Below are 5,992 nucleotides of genomic sequence, written 5' to 3' on the forward strand. Positions count from 1 at the left end.
AGCTTGAGCTAGCTAGCTAGCTTGAGCTTGAGCTAGCTGGCTTGAGCTTGAGCTAGATAGCTTGAGCTTGAGCTAGCTAGCTAGCTTGAGCTAGCTAGCTAGAGCTCGACCTATGAAAAGCTGCGCAAACACTTATTCTATAATAATTGCGAAAATTAAAAATTTCACAAGTGAAAAGCTGCATAAACAGTAATTCTATGTGTGGGGCATTATTAGGGGGAGGTGTCTTGTCAAAATATGGCTGGACTAAAGACCTCAACCCAGATAGGGTGGAAGGCCCTATGATCGGTCTGTTACTAATCGGTGACCGATAAAGACCTGACCAAGGCCTGTAGTAAGCTTGGTTAGGCATTACAGGAGATAACACTAAGACCGAGGGGTCTTAGAGAGCCCTCTAGCGGGGCGAATAGAGCTAGATCGAGCCTTGGGAAAGCTAGATCGAGCAGGACTGAAGCTAAAGGATAGACCGAGAGGTCTGTCTGGTCCTCCTAGAGAGGCCAAGAGAAAGTACGAGAAGCCAACTAAAGCTTGATCGGGCCTTCAGCAAGCACGACCGAGCTGTACCGGAGCTAACACTAAGACCGAGGGGTCTTAGAGAGCCCTCTAGCGGGGCGAATAGAGCTAGATCGAGCCTTGGGAAAGCTAGATCGAGCAGGACTGAAGCTAAACGATAGACCGAGAGGTCTGTCTGGTCCTCCTAGAGAGGCCAAGAGAAAAAACGAGAAGCTAACTAAAGCTTGATCGGGCCTTCAGCAAGCACGACCGAGCTGTACCGGAGCTAACACTAAGACCGAGGGGTCTTAGAGAGCCCTCTAGCGGGGCGAATAGAGCTTGATCAAGCCTTGGGCAAGCTAGATCGAGCAGGACTGAAGCTAAGCAAGAGACCGAGAGGTCTGTCTGGTCCTCCTAGAGAGGCCAAGAGAAAGTACGAGAAGCCAACTAAAGCTTGATCGGGCCTTCAGCAAGCACGACCGAGCTGTACCGGAGCTAACACTAAGACCGAGGGGTCTTAGAGAGCCCTCTAGCGGGGCGAATAGAGCTAGATCGAGCCTTGGGAAAGCTAGATCGAGCAGGACTGAAGCTAAACGATAGACCGAGAGGTCTGTCTGGTCCTCCTAGAGAGGCCAAGAGAAAGTACGAGAAGCTAACTAAAGCTTGATCGCGCCTTCAGCAAGCACGATTGAGCAAGACCGGAGCTAACACTAAGACCGAAGTGTCTTAGAGAGCCCTCTGGTGGGGCGAATAGAGCTAGATCGAGCCTTGGGAAAGCTAGATCGAGTAAGATTGAAGCTGAAAGAGTGTCAGAGGAGCAAATGAACCTCCAAAAAGTGAAAATCAAATTTTAGAAAAAACACAAGTTAAATACTGCATGGACAGTATTTCTATGTGTGGGGCATTATTAGGGGGAGGTGTCTTGTCAAAATATGGCTGGACTAAAGACCTCAACCCGGATAGGGTGGAAGGCCCCATGATCGGTCTGTTACTAATCGGTGACCGATAAAGACCTGACCAAGGCCTGTAGTAAGCTTGGTTAGGCATTACAGGAGTTAACACTAAGACCGAGGGGTCTTAGAGAGCCCTCTAGCGGGGCGAATAGAGCTAGATCGAGCCTTGGGAAAGCTAGATCGAGCAGGACTGAAGCTAAGCAAGAGACCGAAAGGTCTGTCTGGTCCTCCTAGAGAGGCCAAGAGAAAGTACGAGAAGCTAACTAAAGCTTGATCAGGCCTTCAGCAAGCACGACCGAGCTGTACCGGAGCTAACACTAAGACCGAGGGGTCTTAGAGAGCCCTCTAGCAGGGCGAATAGATCTAGATCGAGCCTTGGGAAAGCTAGATCGAGCAGGACTGAAGCTAAACGATAGACCGAGAGGTCTGTCTGGTCCTCCTAGAGAGGCCAAGAGAAAGTACGAGAAGCTAACTAAAGCTTGATCGGGCCTTCAGCAAGCACGACCGAGCTGTACCGGAGCTAACACTAAGACCGAGGGGTCTTAGAGAGCCCTCTAGCAGGGCGAATAGAGCTAAATCGAGCCTTGGGAAAGCTAGATCAAGCAGGACTGAAGCTAAACGATAGACCGAGAGGTCTGTCTGGTCCTCCTAGAGAGGCCAAGAGAAAGTACGAGAATCTAACTAAAGCTTGATCGGGCCTTCAGCAAGCACGACCGAGCTGTACCGGAGCTAACACTAAGACCGAGGGGTCTTAGAGAGCCCTCTAGCAGGGCGAATAGAGCTAGATCGAGCCTTGGGAAAGCTAGATCGAGCAGGACTGAAGCTAAACGATAGACCGAGAGGTCTGTCTGGTCCTCCTAGAGAGGCCAAGAGGAAGTACGAGAAGCTAACTAAAGCTTGATCGCGCCTTCAGCAAGCACGATTGAGCAAGACCGGAGCTAACACTAAGACCGAAGTGTCTTAGAGAGCCCTCTAGTGGGGCGAATAGAGCTAGATCGAGCCTTGGGAAAGCTAGATCGAGTAAGATTGAAGCTGAAAGAGTGTCAGAGGAGCAAATGAACCTCCAAAAAGTGAAAATCAAATTTTAGAAAAAAACACAAGTTAAATACTGCATGGACAGTAATTCTATGTGTGGGGCATTATTAGGGAGAGGTGTCTTGTCAAAATATGGCTGGACTAAAGACCTCAACCCGGATAGGGTGGAAGGCCCTATGATTGGTCTGTTACTAATCGGTGACCGATAAAGACCTGACCAAGGCCTGTAGTAAGCTTGGTTAGGCATTACAGAAGATAACACTAAGACCGAGGGGTCTTAGAGAGCCCTCTAGCGGGGCGAATAGAGCTTGATCAAGCCTTGGGCAAGCTAGATCGAGCAGGACTGAAGCTAAACGATAGACCGAGAGGTCTGTCTGGTCCTCCTAGAGAGGCCAAGAGAAAGTACGAGAATCTAACTAAAGCTGGGTCGGGCCTTCAGCAAGCACGACCGAGCAGTACCGGAGCTAACACTAAGACCGAGGGGTCTTAGAGAGCCCTCTAGTGGGGCGAATAGAGCTAGATCGAGCCTTGGGAAAGCTAGATCGAGCAGGACTGAAGCTAAACGATAAACCGAAAGGTCTGACGGGTCCTCATAAGAGGCATGGAGAAAGATCTGATACTAAAGTACCTCTCGGAAGTAATAAAATATGCCTGATGAAGCCGGGTATGATGTTTGTTGTTTGATGGCATTCATCGATTAGGTCTGGTGGATTCCCCATTACTCCGAGTGGTACTAGTAGAGGCTCCTACAGGGGTGAGCAAAGCGAGATCAAGCCTTAGGCAAGCTAGATCGAGCAGAACTGAAGCTGAAAAGCAAAATAAATGACAGGTCTGTCCAAATCAATAAACTTGAAATCCAGTGTGGTCACCACGGGTCACGAGGTGAATTCCTAGCGATTGTCTGCTGAACGTATAGGAAGGCCCGAAACGAACGATAATTTCATTGCACAGTGGAGATACTATACGTTCAGGAGTAGCATACATCGGGTTTGATCTATGATCATGTCTGGTCTCCGAGGATCCACCGGGTTACCAACTGGCACCGCTGTACTGGGTGTAAAACTGGGCCACCTGAAGTCCCGGGTGTAAAACTAGGTGCCTCTGTGCCAAAGTAGCGGCTTGCGTAGTGCATTATGCCTCCGGCTTGCGAAATGGTTATAAGCAATAACAACAGGACGCCGCGGGGTGTTCACTTAAAGGAGTAACGTTCTCTCAAGGGAGGGGATCTAAAAATCTTGATAAAACATTTATTCTATGCAAAATTTGTGCGCAAATTTTGCAAAGTAAAAAGCTGCACTGTAGCAAATTCTATGTGTGTAGCATTATTAGGGAAGTGTTGTTTGATGGCACCTCTCTACTTGATGCACCAAAGAACTACCTTGATGGCTCATGACCGCTGGTAATCTGTCGTCGCTAGTAGTTCGGAACTGAGAACAAATATGTTCGCAAATTACAACAATTATACAGCATATTGCTGAATAAAGCAGAACCGAATAATACTCAGTGACTTTACACCAAGACTGACTAATGTCTGGATTGTATCGTCCTACTCGAGTAAGGCGAAGAAAAGCTAGAAAGATACGCTTTTCACAAAGCAGGCTTAATGCATGCAAACCAAGGAGGAAGGAGTGATGCCCCTCCTTATAATAAGCAGAACCAAATAAAGAACAGACAGCATCATCTGTACAGTGACCAAGAAGAGGTGAAACTTCTGTATGTGAAAAGGCAATTTGAGCGAGATTTATTAGCAGACTAGTATTATGTTGTTTCTAGTAGGCGAAAGCCGAAACATCAACATGTGAAAATCTGATATTAAATCCTCAATCATTTTCCCTAGTATTATACAGCTATGAGTAACCTTAATTGGACACGGCAATTATTGCTGACCGGTGAAACTTTCGCATGGGAAAGACACACACACTTCTTGACAAAGCAATAAGTATTATGCTGTTTCTAGTACGCGAAAGCAGAAACATCAGCATGTGAAAGTTGTGAAGTTGAAGAATTTTTGTGTTGAGTACGATGTTGTTACTAGTAACCATGTCGACAGCTGAGAACTGTTCTCTAACCAATAGAAGGTGAAACTTCTGTATGTGAAAAGGCAATTTGAGCGAGATTTCTTAGCAGACTAGTATTATGTTGTTTCTAGTAGGCGAAAGCCGAAACATCAACATGTGAAAATCTGATATTAAATCCTCAATCATTTTCCCTAGTATTATACAGCTACTAGTAGCCGTAATTGGTCAGGGAAACATTGTTGACCGGTGAAACTTCACATGGGAAAGACACACAAATTACTTGACAAAACAATAAGTATTATGCTGTTTCTAGTATGCGAAAGCAGAAACATCAGCATGTGAAAGTTGTGAAGTTGAAAAGTTTTTGTGTTGAGTACGGTGTTGTTACTAGTAACCATGTCGACAGCTGGAAAGCTGTTCTCTAACCAATAAAAGGTAAAACTTCTGTATCTGAAGAGGCGGCGTGATTGAGATTTTTAACAGACTAGTATTATGTTGTTTCTAGTAGGCGAGAGCCGAAACATCGACATGTGAACATCTGGTTTTTAAATCATGAGTCAATTCTCCCTAGTATGATACAGTTGTTAGCCGGTATTGGTAACAGTAGAACAGAGATTTGGAGGGCAAAACCTGCTCATGGGAAATGCTCACAGAGCGCTATCTACCAGTACACATAGTATTATGCTGTTTCTAGTACGCGCGAGCCGAAACATCAGCATGTGAAATGTGTAATCGTGGGTAACTCTAAGTGTGTAGAGTACTGTGTAGTAACTAGTAGCCATGCCAAAGCATGCATTGAAACTCTTCGTGATTTAAAAAGCTCAAAGCAAGATTGACGAGGCCGCAAGGCTATGTCTTTCTAAATTCGAACAAATCGAAAGATTGTTCAAAGTACAATTAAACTGATTGATCCTGTCAGTTGCCATATGCTTGTCTGAAAGACTAAGCCATGCATGTGCAAGCGAAGCTTGAAAAAGTGGAACCGCGAATGGCTCATTAAATCAGTTACTATCTATTAGTTGATTTGCAAGCTAAATGAATAACTGCGGTAACCCTGCAGCTAATGCATGCTGATTGTCCGACACTGTCGGAGACTTTTACAAGACTACACCGGGTGATTTGCTAAGTACAGACACATCCCGTGATGAGTCCTAGTAACTGAAAGATCCCAGATAGCTTCGGCTTGGGGACGGAACTTCCGAATTTCTGACCTATCAACCTATGATGGTAGTGTAACGGACTACCATGGTTGTGACGGGTAACGGGGAATCAGGGTTCGATTCCGGAGAGGGAGCCTTAGAAACGGCTACCACATCCAAGGAAGGCAGCAGGCACGCAAATTACCCACTCTCCGCACGAGGAGGTAGTGACTAGAAATAATGATATGAACCTTTATGGTTTGTAATCAGAATGGAATGGACTTAAAAGCTCCATTGATGAACGAGTAGAGGGCAAGTCTGGTGCCAGCAGCCGCGGTAATACCAGCCTCTACAA

This window comes from Convolutriloba macropyga, unplaced genomic scaffold (assembly GCF_964194025.1).
Source record: "Convolutriloba macropyga unplaced genomic scaffold, txConMacr16.3 SCAFFOLD_1103, whole genome shotgun sequence".
Taxonomy (NCBI): Eukaryota; Metazoa; Xenacoelomorpha; order Acoela; family Convolutidae; genus Convolutriloba; species Convolutriloba macropyga.